This window comes from Tachysurus vachellii, chromosome 7 (genome assembly GCF_030014155.1).
Source record: "Tachysurus vachellii isolate PV-2020 chromosome 7, HZAU_Pvac_v1, whole genome shotgun sequence".
NCBI classification, from domain to species: Eukaryota; Metazoa; Chordata; class Actinopteri; order Siluriformes; family Bagridae; genus Tachysurus; species Tachysurus vachellii.
Window position 1 is genome coordinate 15,182,144 of NC_083466.1, and position 17,504 is coordinate 15,199,647.

Consider the following 17,504-nt stretch of genomic DNA (forward strand, 5'->3'; position numbering starts at 1 on the left):
ACGCTTCTGATCAAAGGTGGAAACGAGGAATCTCCAGAAGGAGCCGAGATAATATCAGGTATTTGTGTAGGATATAATCATATATCAGAAATAATCTGATCGTGTAAGTCATATAGGCTTTTCGTATAGACCTTTTAAATTATTTTACACTCAGGAGACGAGATAATTCTGGATAGCTGTTGTTAATGGGAACTTTTCTTTCTTTCTTTCTTTCTTTCTTTCTTTCTTTCTTTCTTTCTTTCTTGTTAGTTAGTTATTCATTTAACAAATCATTTATTAATGAAGATAGATGTGTTAGATAGCTGCCTTGTTTACTAGTTAGCGCTAGAGATCAACTGTCACAATCTAGTTATCAATATATGGATAACATTATATGGATAAACATTTATAGTTCAATAACACTGAGCTCTTATCTGTTGATTACAAATCATTTAGCTAGGATGGACGTCAACCGCAGAAACTTTCCCAGCAAGTTGTGGCATTTGGTGAATGATCCTCAGATTTGCTCAATCTGCTGGGATGACAGTGGGGAAGGAATACTGATCTGTCAGGAGGCCTTCAAAGCTGAAGTCCTATCTACATCCAACAAGCGGATGAACAAGTACTTCGAAACGAAAGACTTCATCAGTTTTGTTCGTCAGCTAAACCTGTACGGCTTCAGAAAAGTGCAACCAGACTATGAGATCTCAGGGAAGCAAGTCGGCACCATGCATCACTTTTCCAACCCCAACTTCAAACGGGATAACCCAGAGCTTCTGGTGAAGCTAAAGCGACTGACGCCTTCCAACAAGGCCAAGCTTGCCGCTGGGCCAGAAGTGTCCGACCAGTCAAGACGTTCAAATTATCCGATGCAGAATTCACCTGAGAACTCTGCTGTGGTCGGTCAGTATATGGACAGAACAAACTATAATTCATTCTTTCATTTATACATTCATTTATCTTTAGTAACTACTTTTACCCTGGTCAGTTTCAAGGTGGCTCCAGAGCCTGTCAAAATAAAACTGGGTGCATTGATTGGGATGCCAGCCCATCACATACATTCATAACTATGTGCAATTTATTAGCATAACCCATCTATTTTTTGGCATGCAAGGGGGAGTGTTCTTTGGATCTATACTGTGAAAACACTACCCACTACCCCACAACTGTAGTAGCTGAGCTAGCTCTAGTACTCAGAAAACCGTCCATTTAGGAAAGGTCAGTTTTGCATCAAGTATGGAATAAATGAAGGATTGGAATTTTTTAGGAAAATGCATGTACTGTAGGAACGCAATCTAAGCATAGTCCACAGATTTCTGTGTCCCACGTGCATATTCAGACGTCTTGGTCCTTTCCACCTTCATCCTCATTCTTCTAAACATTTTAGATCAGGTCTTTTGAAAGAATTTGTAAGAATATGAAGGAATTTCTAGAGAAACAGACCAAGAGAAAAAAGTGCCAACTAGATAACTTTGTTGCCTTGGCATTCATCTGTACTTCTATTACTTTTTTTCATTAATGTATGAGTTGTCTCTGTCTGTCCATTTCATACTGTGTCTAGAATTCGCTATGAGCTTAATATATTTTAACTTGTATTGTGGAGCTACAAGATATGCGACTCATTTTCTTTTGCTCTACTGCAGATAATTCAACTCAGCATGTCATAGTGCCACCAATAGAGTAGCTAATAAAGGGCACACTCTTATTACACACTGGATCTTGATAAACCAAATTTACAAGTTGAAAATCTTTACTTAATACTGCACTAATCACAAAATCACAAAGTAAAAAGTTTAATTTGACAGTTTGATGAGAATCTTGCACACCAGTATCCTGTTGTTGGACTCTGGCAGTGCTCCTCCTGTTCCTCCTCACACCTAAGAGCAGATAGCATTTCTGCTGCTTTGTTGTTGACCTTCTGCGTCCCTGTTTAGTTCTCCTCGTGTAACAGATAAAAAGTAAGGAACTGTCTGTGGATGCCACCAGCAAAAATCCTGCATTCCCTTTTTGAGGATTTGTGGTAATGATGCCATTCCAGTGATCAGAAGCCTTTCCAAACTTAAATTTGGGGATTGATATACATTAATTGACTTGCTGTTGTATTCCCTTAATGTTTTATAGCCTTTTTTAATTGGAGGGCATCTGAAATCTCAAAACAAAATATTCTCAAATAGCATCTTTTCTAGGTTGACCTACAATTTATTAAACAGCAGGATTTTATTTTGTGATTGAATGAAGTCGCAGTCACTTGTTTTACTCTGGTTGGATAGATCCAAGCCCGCACTTATTGTATATTCATGTGTTTTCCAAGAATGTTCTAGAATAACCAGACGTCTAATTTAGTTTTGAATTTTAAAACTCAAGGTCCAAGCATGCTTAAGTTTTTACAAATAGTTTAAATACTTCTGATCATGGATGAAAATGAGGATTCTCCATAAGGAGCTGAGATTCCAGATATTTGTATATGATCTAGTCATATATCAGAAATAATCCGATCGTGTAAGTCATGTAGGCTATTCGTACAGACCATTTTTAAATTGTTTTATTTCTTTTTCACTCATGAGTCCAGCCAACTCTGCACAGCTGTTGCTAGCTTGTTGTTGATGGCCATTTTTTGACTCCTTAATCATTATTTATTTATTTACTTATTAATTTATTTATCCAATCATTTGTTAATGAGATGGATGAATGTGTTAGATAGCTGCCTTGTTAACTAGTTAGTGCTAGAGATAAATTGTCACAATCTAATTAGCAATTGTCTAGATGGATAAACATGTATAGTTCAATAACACTGAGCTCTTATCTGTTGATTACAAATCATTTAGGTGGCATGGAAGTCAATGAAATACTTCTCTCCGTCCGGATCAACCGCAGAAACTTTCCCAGCAAGTTGTGGCATTTGGTGAATGATCCTCAGATTTGCTCAATCTGCTGGGATGACAGTGGGGAAGGAATACTGATCTGTCAGGAGGCCTTCAAAGCTGAAGTGCTATCTACATCCAACAAGCGGATGAACAAGTACTTCGAAACGAAAGACTTCATCAGTTTTGTTCGTCAGCTAAACCTGTACGGCTTCAGAAAAGTGCGCCCAGACTATGAGATCTCAGGGAAGCAAGTCAGCACCATGCATCACTTTTCCAACCCCAACTTCAAACGGGCTAACCCAGAGCTTCTGGTGAAGCTAAAGCGACTGACGCCTTCCAACAAGGCCAAGCTTGCCGCTGGGCCAGAAGTGTCGGACCAGTCAAGACGTTCCCATTATCCTATGCGGAATTCACCTGAGAACTCTGCTGTGGTTGGTCAGTATATGGGCAGGACAAACTATAATCATTCTTTTATTTATATAAAAGAAAAATATATTTATGTTTGATTTGTCTCTATCTGTTCAGGCACAGATTTTGTTGAGCATCAAGGAACTCCTTATCACCTGTACTCTCAGCAGGGGAAGTGGTCTGACACAACACCCCAAACCTCCCAGGCATTTGTAACAGCTCATGGTGATTCACGCCCTGAGTTCTGTCACTTCCAGACAGATTTTACGTGGGCACATCCATCCATTCGAATGCTACAGGGCTCACATGGTGATTCAAGGTCTGGGTTCTGTCACTTCCAGACGAATTTTCCGTGGGCACATCCATCCATTCGAATGCAACAGGGCTTACGTTGTGCAGTGCCTGATTGGAATTTAGGTGCCTTCTTACCTCATTACTCACAATGCAGACCTGATGCACCAGGTAATGAACAGTTAATAGTTTAATTACCCTAAGACTAATAAGCAGCCCAGTTGCATGCTGCTGTAGCAAATACAATAGTCTTGGGCATTAGTATGACATATGCTTGCATGCAATATTTGATGTAGCCCAGTCCAGTGTTTCACAATTTCAGTGTTGAGTATTAATAGGTTACAGATATTTGTCTAACCTCTATTTTTATCACTTTATCTATCCAACTTTTTCCCCAAAATATAGATTTCTAGGAAATATAAATTAAGATGACATACAGTATATTATCAGTCAATATAATTCTATTATATATTGTACACAAATTGTGCTTGCCTCATCTGTCTAGTCTCTAATAATGAGTGTAGTATAAAGCACAAAGAATGTAAAAATTATTTATAATATTTAGTTATAAATATTAACATTTTCAGAACATGGCTTTCCTTTATGTCTTTAGTTCCCCAAGCAGGCACAATAACCAGCAAGTCCCACAATGCCTTGCATATACTGCTTGTTATCAAAATGCAAGTGATTACTGCACACGGCAGTGCATTTAGTTTTGTATGTAAAATTCTTCATATATGGTGTTTAACCTTATGTTTAATAGTAAGTGTTATTTGTCGTGCTTCATGCACATGAATTCTGTTGATTTAATGGACCCTTAACATTTGTCAGAAGTCACTGTTTTGTGTTTGTTTTGTTGCAGAGTATCAGTGCTATATGCCAGTCTCCTTGGATTCAAACAGGCGCTGCTCCCAACAAGAAGTTGCCTCCTACACTCATTGTGGCTTTGATCCTGTGAGAGCTGAGAAATTTTTTTTAGTTTACATACTAATCAAAAGGAATTGTCATTGCAATTATTTTAGACTATGTAGCTACAATAAGGTTTGATAGGAACGTAAATGTAAAACCGTAATGTGTGCTGTAACACAGTATTTTACCACTTATTGTCCAGGACTCTTCAGTCAGCCATGTCCGTTGCACTGGTCAGGATCCAAACTGGCAATCAGCTGATGATCCGGAGCCCAGGAAAAGTTACATGAACCTTGATACTGATGAAGTGGAAGTTGAAGTGCAGGTCAGTTTAGGCTGAGTATTGCAGGTCAGATGAGATGTAAAAAGAAAACCTTGATGTGTGCTGTAACACAGAATTTTGCCACTTATTGTCCAGGACTCCTCAGTCAGCCATGTCCATTGTACTGCTCAGGATCCAAACTGGCAATCAGCTGATGATCCGGATCCAAGGAAAAGTTACATGAACCTTGATACTTTTTTTCATAGTGGAAGATGAAATGCAGGTTAGATTATACAGAAAGTATTATTATGTAGTTAAGTCAGATAGACGATCCCCTATCAAGAACACCACCTGTGCTAATAATAGACTTTGTGTAATATATGCCACAGTGTATGTACTATAAGGACCAAAATCTCTGTATCCATTACCAGGTTTATCACTTAACTCTGATAGTTCAAGGCCATATTCTGTGCTTCATTTTTAAATGGAAAACTGCTCACTGCTTGTCCATTTCAGTAAATACATATATGATGTACTGAGCCTGAATATCTCAGAAATGTTCTGATATGATCTTTGTTAAAATCTAGTCTAAGTAGTGCAAGTAGAGATTGATTGCATTGGAAGTGAGAACATCTCTGTAAGTGGTATCCAAATATCAAAGTGTGACCACCATGGCACCAAAACAAACTGTTTATAAGGTGATAGGTTTGAGATTATGCTACTGTATGTGATGCAAAGCATTAGTGTGTAAATGTGTGTGTTTGTTTTTTCCTCATTCAGGCTGCTGCTTTCATCTCTATTTAGACCACCAATGAGAAGTCACCTGGGAAGACAGTTAATTATCAAAACCATTGTATTGTATTTTTTGAATTATTTCTTTAATAAAAAGATAAATCCAAGATGTATCGAAAACATTAATATACCAATAGCTCTTATATTGTATAGTTTGACTGCTGGTTGACTGAGGAAGCATTCTTCCTGTCCTTTGGACTAATTCTGCTTATAAACCATGGAGGCACAAGCAGAGAAGACATATGGGAAAATCAGCAAGAAAAGAAGATGGTTGCAGTGTTGCAGACTTTCCTGCAGTCAAAAACATTCTGGAAGAATTATGACCAGCATTCCACTTTCACATACACACAAAACAAATATTGTAGCTGCTCAGGTTGTGAATACATTCGTGTATTAGCGGTTTTGTGTGCGTGCATAGTTAGAAGGACACATGGCCTGGTAGTAGGAATATAAACAATGGCTCCATTCCCAAGATTAGATTCAAATTTCAAATGTTCTTCATCCCCACTCAGAACTTAGCAAGTAGCATTGCACATAATACACGAAACAGTAATCGTTACTGGACGCCTTCCTTTGGCTTGGTTTATTCATATACCACATGGTTTCCCGCAGCACGTTGCGGCCCGCCTAAGCTGGGAAACCCTACCGCCTTAACTAAGTCGCCCAAAAAAAAATTCCGCTGCACAAAAGGCCGTCAAGTGCATCTCGGAGAATAGCGCGGACGCGCTTCACACTGCGAGCGGGCACGCGCGCCACACGGCCGAAATGAGAGACAGACGTGGTCCGTCACTGTCTGGAGGATAACTAGCCAGTTGATAAAATGCGTGTCCGCAAAATTTTGAATGTTGTTTTGCACTCATTTATTATTATGTGTTATTTAAATTTTATATTTAGTGTTAAATAAATAATTGTTAAATGTAGTACAGAGTCTGTGGTCTATCTCACAAAGAAGCGCCGACTGCCCCCCCCCCCAACCATATAACATGGATAGACAGATCCATGTAACAAGGATAGATTCCATGTTCTTAAATCTAATTAGCTTTTAAAAGCTTTGACACACTGAAAATCTGAGGTTTTTGAAGCCAGATAATCAAAATAGTTTATTAAAATATTTTATATACACAAATAATTTTTGTATCATTTTACATTCATTATTAGTCCCCTGCAGCAAAATCCAGATCAGTCAGTGAATGAATATTTATTGAAATATGACTTTTTTAAGAATTAAAAGGAACATTTCTTAATGAAATACTAACTAATAATAATAATAAATACATAAATAAATACATAAATAATAATAAACACATTAAAACAATGCATTCAATTAGGACCTATATATATATATATTATATATATATATATATATATATATACAATTCAACTAGCACTTTCTTCCCTGTTTGTTGTATGTGTGTAATAAAAAAAAATGAAGAGTGATTTTAGCTCATGGTATCTTAAGTCTGTAACCTAATGAACCAGAGGTAATGTATTTAATGATGGAGACTTAAAGGCACTTTTGTACGTTGCTCTGGATAAGGGCATCTGCCAAATGCTGTAAATGTAAATGTACAGTTATATATTGCACTAAAGTCCTGGATAAACAACATTTCATCCAAGTGCATACAAGCTATAGAGAGGAACAACAATAAAAATCTTTGTACTTATAAAATATAAATATGTTTAACTGTTTGAGAAGAACTTTGTTCTGACCTTTGTATCAGGGTTCAGGTCTTCACAGATCATACTCATGGTACTGATCCAATTTCCATAGATACTCTCTTCTTTAGGACTTGGCTTCTGTTCACTGTTTGACACATTAAATAAGGGTTAAAAGTGTACAATCAAGTTAAAACACACTAACTTATACATACAGTGATACCAATTAAAATTTAAGACTGCAATAAAATTTGTTCATTAGTATTAAGCACAGGCTTAAAGGCTCATGGTCTCTTAAGTATGTAACCTAGTGAACCAGAGTTAATGTATCCAATGAAAGAGACTTACTGTAAGCACTTTTGTACGTCACTATGGATAAGGGAGTCTGGCAAATGCTGTAAATGTAAATGCGCCATTTCAGCACAACCCGCCACACAAACATACCTGATGTCTCTGAGGAGGTCCTGCTGGGCTTTGAGTTGACTTTGAGCTTCCTGGATCCTGCCCTCCATGGTGAGGCGGGCACATAGCTGGGCACAGTGAACACCCAAAACAGCCATGTTCAGGCTCCCTGCCCACACCCAGCTATAGATAAAGAAACTATGTGAATTCTTGCTAAACTGGATTCAATTTTCACAATTTTTGTGCATGTTTGTATGCAGAGCTACCTGCTAGTGGTCACACGCTTCTGCTGAGTGATGACTCTGGTGACTTTTTTAAATCTCGAGTTTTAAAAGACAGCTGAAGCTGGAAAGGAACTCTGTCTCTTCTCTGAAAACCTGCAAACATAGGTGCATTTCATATTTTATTTTATACTCCAGCAAGGCTTAATGAAGTGAAAATTAATTAAATATAAGTAAAATTTATGACAAGAGCAAACAAAGTCAAATTTATGACAAGAGTAAACAAATCTGCTAGATTGCTGTAAAAAGTAAAACAAGCAAACAAACAAATAAATACAATTTGAAATAACCAGTTTATAGGATGGCAATCCAACTTTTTAAGCATTCTGTGAAATCTGTTTATACTTGAAATAATATTTTCTCTTCACTCACCCTCAACTCTGTCTGTTTTACAGAGTCCAGCCAGTTTTACTAAAATGTCAATAACTCAAGAACTAAATGAGCTATCAACACCAAACTTGGGACACATGTGAAAGAGGTCAAACTGAGGTCACAGTTCAAAAACCGCCACTTGGCCACTTGGTGGCGCTATAACGGAAAAAATCACTAAAAACAGCCCTTTTTAAAAAAAAAAAGCCCTCTAGCGCCACCAACAGTCCAAAAATACAATTTTGTGCTGACTCGTAAGGCAAAGTCTCAGAATCAGAATCTTAAGAATTCGCTCACTTTGTGTATGTGACTTGCGGGTCACTCGTTCTGCATCTGGATGCTTGTGTTTCTTCGCTTTATGGATATGACTGTTTATTTTAGGGAAAACTGGACAGGTGAGTACTTCACATGACATATATTGTGGCACCCTCTGTAGCATGACATATGTAGCATGACATGACATATATTGTGGCACCCTCTGTAACTTGCGGGTCACTTTGTGTATGTGAAAATCCTTTAAGGCCTTAAACTCCCTAAAGGCCTTAAGCGCTTGAACCCGGGAAATGCTGCTTGCAGCTTTAATTATCATTATTATTATTATTATTATTATTATTATTATTATTATTTTTATTCCACCCTAGAAACGATCGTGCAGCCCAAACCGTAAGGCCTAGAGAGCTCAAACTTGGTCAAATGGTAGTACTGGTCACAGTTACTCAGGGCCAAAAACTCAGCGGAATCGACCAATCTGGGGCGCTTCAGCGCCCCTCAACGCGTTTGTGCTCATAGCTCCTAAACCAACAGTCCAAAAACCCAATTTTGTGCTGACTCGTAACGCAAAGTCTCAGAATCAGAATCAGAATCAGAATCAGAAAGGTCTTTATTGCCTTTAAGTATGTACCGATATGACTTTGTTTATTTTGGGGAAAACTGGACAGGTGAGTATTTCACATGACATACAGTATATTGTGCAACACATTGGTAAGCTTTTCTGTATTAGAGACACTAGGTTAGGAGCGGGTGCCACCCTCTGTAACTTGCGGGTCACTTTGTGTATTTGAAAATCCTTTAAGGCCTTAAACTCCCTAAAGGCCTTAAACGCTTGAACCAGGGAAATGCTGCTTTAATTATTATTATTATTATCATTATTATTATTTCGTTTGAACAACCATATGCAGCACAGAAGTTCGGCTTTCCATCACTGGAAAATGGCGCACATGGAGAGATCATATAGTTAGCGCAGCCAATAGGAAGTGCGCGCACATTAGCGCAGGATTTAACTTAAACAACCCTCGAACTTTAATTCTTAAAAGTTTAAGTTGACATATTGAACTGTCTGTGGATACCAGCAGCAAATAACCTGCATTCCCTTTTTGAGGATTTATGGTGTTGTTGCCTTTCCAGTGCACCTGTAGTCATTTTCATTTTCACTTAAGCAGGTAAAGGTGATTCACAATCACTTATGGGTCGTATCTTTAATTTGGGGATCGATTTACTTTAATTGACCTGCTGTTGTGTTCCCTTAATTAGGGGTCAAGCCCCGAAGGGGCGTAGACACCTATTGTTATTGTTCTTCGTGTTCTTATTAGTGTTCTTTTTCTTCCGGCATTGAAGTCAATGGCAGCCCATAGAACCGTACGTAGGAAAGTTATGTAATTTGGCACACATGTAGAGGCCAGTCTTAGAAGTTACTATAGCAACTTTGGTGTGTCTAGCTCAAACCCTCTAGCGCTACCAACAGTCCAAATATCGAATTCTGTGCTGACTCGTAAGGCCTAGAGACAAAATTCTTGCATCAACAGAATCAGAATCAGAGGTCTTTATTGCCAAGTATGTTTTCACATACGAGGAACACACACACATTTACATACACATTTACACACACACACACACTTACACACACACACATTTACACAAACACATACACACACACTCACACTTACACACACCCATTTACTCACACTCGCACACACACTCACATACTCACACACACACTTATACTCACACACACACTCACACTTACACACACACTCACACAATTTTCACGTTAAGTTCAGTATTTTACGAATGCCATATCGTTACGAAACTTGGTATGGTTCGTCAGCGACATGTTCTGAGCGCATCTGATCGGCTTGACCCCGGTATCGCTGTTTGCAGCTATATTGTTTTAATTGCATTTTTTGGTGTGACGCAGTTGCGTGTTTTACTCTGATTGGACAGATCCATGCGCGCACTTATTAAATATTCACGAATTTGACGCGAACGTTCTAGAATTACGGCGCCTCCACTTGTTTATGTTTGTATTTACACGCTCGAGGTCCGCGCGTGCTTAAGTGTTTCCAAATAGTTTAAACACTTCTGATCAAAGGTGGAAACGAGGAATCTCCAGAAGGAGCCGAGATAATATCAGGTATTTTTGTAGGATATAATCATATATCAGAAATAATCTGATCGTGTAAGTCATATAGGCTTTTCGTATAGACCTTTTAAATTATTTTACACTCAGGAGGCGAGATAATTCTGGATAGCTGTTGTTAATGGGAACTTTTCTTTCTTTCTTTCTTTCTTTCGTTCTTTCTTTCTTTCTTTCTTTCTTGTTAGTTAGTTATTCATTTAACAAATCATTTATTAATGAAGATAGATGTGTTAGATAGCTGCCTTGTTTACTAGTTAGCGCTAGAGATCAACTGTCACAATCTAGTTATCAATATATGGATAACATTATATGGATAAACATTTATAGTTCAATAACACTGAGCTCTTATCTGTTGATTACAAATCATTTAGCTAGGATGGACGTCGACCGCAGAAACTTTCCCAGCAAGTTGTGGCATTTGGTGAATGATCCTCAGATTTGCTCAATCTGCTGGGATGACAGTGGGGAAGGAATACTGATCTGTCAGGAGGCCTTCAAAGCTGAAGTCCTATCTACATCCAACAAGCGGATGAACAAGTACTTCGAAACGAAAGACTTCATCAGTTTTGTTCGTCAGCTAAACCTGTACGGCTTCAGAAAAGTGCAACCAGACTATGAGATCTCAGGGAAGCAAGTCAGCACCATGCATCACTTTTCCAACCCCAACTTCAAACGGGATAACCCAGAGCTTCTGGTGAAGCTAAAGCGACTGACGCCTTCCAACAAGGCCAAGCTTGCCGCTGGGCCAGAAGTGTCGGACCAGTCAAGACGTTCAAATTATCCGATGCAGAATTCACCTGAGAACGCTGCTGTGGTCGGTCAGTATATGGACAGAACAAACTATAATTAATTCTTTCATTTATACATTCATTTATCTTTTAGTAACTACTTTTACCCTGGTCAGTTTCAAGGTGGCTCCAGAGCCTGTCAAAATAAAACTGGGTGCTTTGATTGGGATGCCAGCCCATCACATACATTCATAACTATGTGCAATTTATTAGCATAACCCATCTATTTTTTGGCATGCAAGGGGGAGTGTTCTTTGGATCTATACTGTGAAAACACTACCCACTACCCCACAACTGTAGTAGCTGAGCTAGCTCTAGTACTCAGAAAACCGTCCATTTAGGAAAGGTCAGTTTTGCATCAAGTATGGAATAAATGAAACAGACCAAGAGAAAAAAGTGCCAACTAGATAACTTTGTTGCCTTGGCATTCATCTGTACTTCTATTACTTTTTTTCATTAATGTATGAGTTGTCTCTGTCTGTCCATTTCATACTGTGTCTAGAATTCGCTATGAGCTTAATATATTTTAACTTTTATTGTGGAGCTACAAGATATGCGACTCATTTTCTTTTGCTCTACTGCAGATAATTCAACTCAGCATGTCATAGTGCCACCAATAGAGTAGCCAATAGGAAGCGCGCTCACATTAACGCAGGATTTAACTTAAAGAACCCTCAAACTTTAATTCTTATCTCTTAATTCTTAATTCTTAATTCTTAAATGATTCTTGGTTTGAAGAAATGATTCTTAATTCTTAAATTCTTGGTTTATCAAGATCCAGTGTGTGATCTTGATAAACCAAATTTACAAGTTGAAAATCTTTACTTAATACTGCACTAATCACAAAATCATAAAGTAAAAAGTTTAATTTGACAGTTTGATGAGAATCTTGCACACCAGTATCCTGTTGTTGGACTCTGGCAGTGCTCCTCCTGTTCCTCCTCACACCTAAGAGCAGATAGCATTTCTGCTGCTTTGTTGTTGACCTTCTGCGTCCCTGTTTAGTTCTCCTCGTGTAACAGATAAAAAGTAAGGAACTGTCTGTGGATGCCACCAGCAAAAATCCTGCATTCCCTTTTTGAGGATTTGTGGTAATGATGCCATTCCAGTGATCAGAAGCCTTTCCAAACTTAAATTTGGGGATTGATATACATTAATTGACTTGCTGTTGTAGTCCCTTAATGTTTTATAGCCTTTTTTAATTGGAGGGGATCTGAAATCTCAAAACAAAATATTCTCAAATAGCATCTTTTTTACGTTGACCTACAATTTATTAAACAGCAGGATTTTATTTTGTGATTGAATGAAGTCGCAGTCACTTGTTTTACTCTGGTTGGATAGATCCAAGCCCGCACTTATTGTATATTCATGTGTTTTCCAAGAACGTTCTAGAATAACCAGACGTCTGCTTTAGTTTTGAATTTTAACACTCAAGGTCCAAGCATGCTTAAGTTTTTACAAATAGTTTAAATACTTCTGATCATGGATGAAAATGAGGATTCTCCAGAAGGAGCTGAGATTCCAGATATTTGTATATGATCTAGTCGTATATCAGAAATAATCTGATCGTGTAAGTCATGTAGGCTATTCGTACAGACCATTTTTAAATTGTTTTATTTCTTTTTCACTCATGAGTCCAGCCAACTCTGCACAGCTGTTGCTAGCTTGTTGTTGATGGTCATTTTTTGACTCCTTAATCATTATTTATTTATTTACTTATTAATTTATTTATCCGATCATTTGATAAAAAAGATGGATGATTGTGTTAGATAGCTGCCTTGTTAACTAGTTAGTGCTAGAGATAAATTGTCACAATCTAGTTAGCAATTGTCTAGATGGATAAACATGTATAGTTCAATAACACTGAGCTCTTATCTGTTGATTACAAATCATTTAGGTGGCATGGAAGTCAATGAAATACTTCTCTCCGTCCGGATCAACCGCAGAAACTTTCCCAGAAAGTTGTGGCATTTGGTGAATGATCCTCAGATTTGCTCAATCTGCTGGGATGACAGTGGGGAAGGAATACTGATCTGTCAGGAGGCCTTCAAAGCTGAAGTGCTATCTACATCCAACAAGCGGATGAACAAGTACTTCGAAACGAAAGACTTCATCAGTTTTGTTCGTCAGCTAAACCTGTACGGCTTCAGAAAAGTGCAACCAGCCTATGAGGTCTCAGGGAAGCAAGTCAGCACCATGCATCACTTTTCCAACCCCAACTTCAAACGGGCTAACCCAGAGCTTCTGGTGAAGCTAAAGCGACTGACGCCTTCCAACAAGGCCAAGCTTGCCGCTGGGCCAGAAGTGTCGGACCAGTCAAGACGTTCCCATTATCCTATGCGGAATTCACCTGAGAACTCTGCTGTGGTTGGTCAGTATATGGGCAGGACAAACTATAATTCATTCTTTTATTTATATAAAAGAAAAATATATTTATGTATGATTTGTCTCTATCTGTTCAGGCACAGATTTTGTTGAGCATCAAGGAACTCCTTATCACCTGTACTCTCAGCAGGGGAAGTGGTCTGACACAACACCCCAAACCTCCCAGGCATTTGTAACAGCTCATGGTGATCCACGCCCTGAGTTCTGTCACTTCCAGACAGATTTTCCGTGGGCACATCCATCCATTCGAATGCAACAGGGCTTACGTTGTGCAGTGCCTGATTGGAATTTAGGTGCCTTCTTACCTCATTACTCACAATGCAGACCTGATGCACCAGGTAATGAATAGTTAATAGTTTAATTACCCTAAGACTAATAAGCAGCCCAGTTGCATGCTGCTGTAGCAAATACAATAGTATTGGGCATTAGTATGACATATGCTTGCATGCAATATTTGATGTAGCCCAGTCCAGTGTTTCACAATTTCAGTGTTGAGTATTAATAGGTTACAAATATTTGTCTAACCTCTATTTTTATCACTTTATCTATCCAACTTTTTCCCCAAAATATAGATTTCTAGGAAATATAAATTACGATGACATATATTATATTATCAGTCAATATAATTCTATTATATATTGTACACAAATTGTGCTTGCCTCATCTGTCTAGTCTCTAATAATGAGTGTAGTATAAAGCACAAAGAATGTAAAAATTACAGTAACAAATTTATACATTTATTTATAATATTTAGTTATAAATATTAACATTTTCAGAACATGGCTTTCCTTTATGTCTTTAGTTCCCCAAGCAGGCACTATAACCAGCAAGTCCCACAATGCCTTGCATATACTGCTTGTTATCAAAATGCAAGTGATTACTGCACACGGCAGTGCATTTAGTTTTGTATGTAAAATTCTTCATATATGGTGTTTAACCTTATGTTTAATAGTAAGTGTTATTTGTCGTGCTTCATGCACATGATTTCTGTTGATTTAATGGACCCTTAACATTTGTCAGAAGTCACTGTTTTGTGTTTGTTTTGTTGCAGAGTATCAGTGCTATATGCCAGTCTCCTTGGATTCAAACAGGCGCTGCTCCCAACAAGAAGTTGCCTCCTACACTCATTGTGGCTTTGATCCTGTGAGAGCTGAGAAATTTTTTTTAGTTTACATACTAATCAAAAGGAATTGTCATTGCAATTATTTTAGACTATGTAGCTACAATAAGGTTTGATAGGAACGTAAATGTAAAACCGTAATGTGTGCTGTAACACAGTATTTTACCACTTATTGTCCAGGACTCTTCAGTCAGCCATGTCCGTTGCACTGGTCAGGATCCAAACTGGCAATCAGCTGATGATCCGGAGCCCAGGAAAAGTTACATGAACCTTGATACTTTTTTTCATAGTGGAAGATGAAATGCAGGTCAGATTATACAGAAAGTATTATTATGCAGTTAAGTCAGATAGACGATACCCTATCAAGAACACCACCTGTGCTAATAATAGACTTGGTGTAATATATGCCACAGTGTACAGTATGTACTATAAGGACCAAAATCTCTGTATCCATTACCAGGTTTATCACTTAACTCTGATAGTTCAAGGCCATATTCTGTGCTTCATTTTTAAATGGAAAATTCAAGGCCATATTTCATCTAAACACTAACGCGTGCTCCTAAAATGCACTGATGATTGTAGTTGTTTTACCAAACGGCAGTGATGCACCTTGATACAATTTTTATTTTGACTTTAAGATTGATTTTTTTTTTTTTTTTACAAAAGTGCAAGGTAATAAAAAAAAACACTAAAACCATAACCTAACCATAAATTGTTTGAAGTGTAAAAAAGCATGTGCAATCAGTCAGCTAGTGAATCTATACTATTTACTAAGCAACCTCTAGGATTAATCCTGTTCTTTGCACCTGCTTTAACATGAACACAGTTACAATTTTGTCAGTGTTTTTTAGTCACTGCTTGTCCATTTCAGTAAATACATATATGATGTATTGAGCCTGAATATCTCAGAAATGTTCTGATATGATCTTTGTTAAAATCTAGTCTAAGTAGTGCAAGTAGAGATTGATTGCATTGGAAGTGAGAACATCTCTGTAAGTGGTATCCAAATGTCATAGTGTGACCACCATGGCACCAAAACAAACTGTTTATAAGGTGATAGGTTTGAGATTATGCTACTGTATGTGATGCAAAGCATTAGTGTGTAAATGTGTGTGTTTGTTTTTTCCTCATTCAGGCTGCTGCTTTCATCTCTATTTAGACCACCAATGAGAAGTCACCTGGGAAGACAGTTAATTATCAAAACCATTGTATTGTATTTTTTGAATTATTTCTTTAATAAAAAGATAAATCCAAGATGTATCGAAAACATTAATATACCAATAGCTCTTATATTGTATAGTTTGACTGCTGGTTGACTGAGGAAGCATTCTTCCTGTCCTTTGGACTAATTCTGCTTATAAACCATGGAGGCACAAGCAGAGAAGACATATGGGAAAATCAGCAAGAAAAGAAGATGGTTGCAGTGTTGCAGACTTTCCTGCAGTCAAAAACATTCTGGAAGAATTATGACCAGCATTCCACTTTCACATACACACAAAACAAATATTGTAGCTGCTCAGGTTGTGAATACATTCGTGTATTAGCGGTTTTGTGTGCGTGCATAGTTAGAAGGACACATGGCCTGGTAGTAGGAATATAAACAATGGCTCCATTCCCAAGATTAGATTCAAATTTCAAATGTTCTTCATCCCCACTCAGAACTTAGCAAGTAGCATTGCACATAATACACGAAACAGTAATCGTTACTGGACGCCTTCCTTTGGCTTGGTTTATTCATATACCACATGGTTTCCCGCAGCACGTTGCGGCCCGCCTAAGCTGGGAAACCCTACCGCCTTAACTAAGTCGCCCAAAAAAAAATTCCGCTGCACAAAAGGCCGTCAAGTGCATCTCGGAGAATAGCGCGGACGCGCTTCACACTGCGAGCGGGCACGCGCGCCACACGGCCGAAATGAGAGACAGACGTGGTCCGTCACTGTCTGGAGGATAACTAGCCAGTTGATAAAATGCGTGTCCGCAAAATTTTGAATGTTGTTTTGCACTCATTTATTATTATGTGTTATTTAAATTTTATATTTAGTGTTAAATAAATAATTGTTAAATGTAGTACAGAGTCTGTGGTCTATCTCACAAAGAAGCGCCGACTGCCCCCCCCCCCCCAACCATATAACATGGATAGACAGATCCATGTAACAAGGATAGATTCCATGTTCTTAAATCTAATTAGCTTTTAAAAGCTTTGACACACTGAAAATCTGAGGTTTTTGAAGCCAGATAATCAAAATAGTTTATTAAAATATTTTATATACACAAATAATTTTTGTATCATTTTACATTCATTATTAGTCCCCTGCAGCAAAATCCAGATCAGTCAGTGAATGAATATTTATTGAAATATGACTTTTTTAAGAATTAAAAGGAACATTTCTTAATGAAATACTAACTAATAATAATAATAAATACATAAATAAATACATAAATAATAATAAACACATTAAAACAATGCATTCAATTAGGACCTATATATATATATATATACATACAATTCAACTAGCACTTTCTTCCCTGTTTGTTGTATGTGTGTAATAAAAAAAAATGAAGAGTGATTTTAGCTCATGGTA

The 17,504-nt window shown here is 37.7% G+C and overlaps 1 long non-coding RNA gene across 2 annotated transcripts in view; it reads right to left on the reverse strand.

Moving 5' to 3' along the window:
- Positions 1 to 8,235, reverse strand: part of LOC132847966 (uncharacterized) — a 39,103-nt gene extending 30,868 nt beyond the window's left edge. Inside the window, exons 1-4 of one of the 2 annotated variants that reach the window (XR_009648684.1) lie at positions 8,217 to 8,235; positions 7,830 to 7,940; positions 7,606 to 7,746; positions 7,216 to 7,309 (exon numbers count right to left, since the gene is read on the reverse strand). This is a non-coding gene — a long non-coding RNA (uncharacterized LOC132847966). Of the gene's footprint in view, positions 1 to 7,215; positions 7,310 to 7,605; positions 7,747 to 7,829; positions 8,070 to 8,216 lie in introns of those variants that run through there. The other variant, XR_009648683.1, reaches the window with a different exon arrangement.
- Positions 8,236 to 17,504: the final 9,269 nt, after the last annotated feature.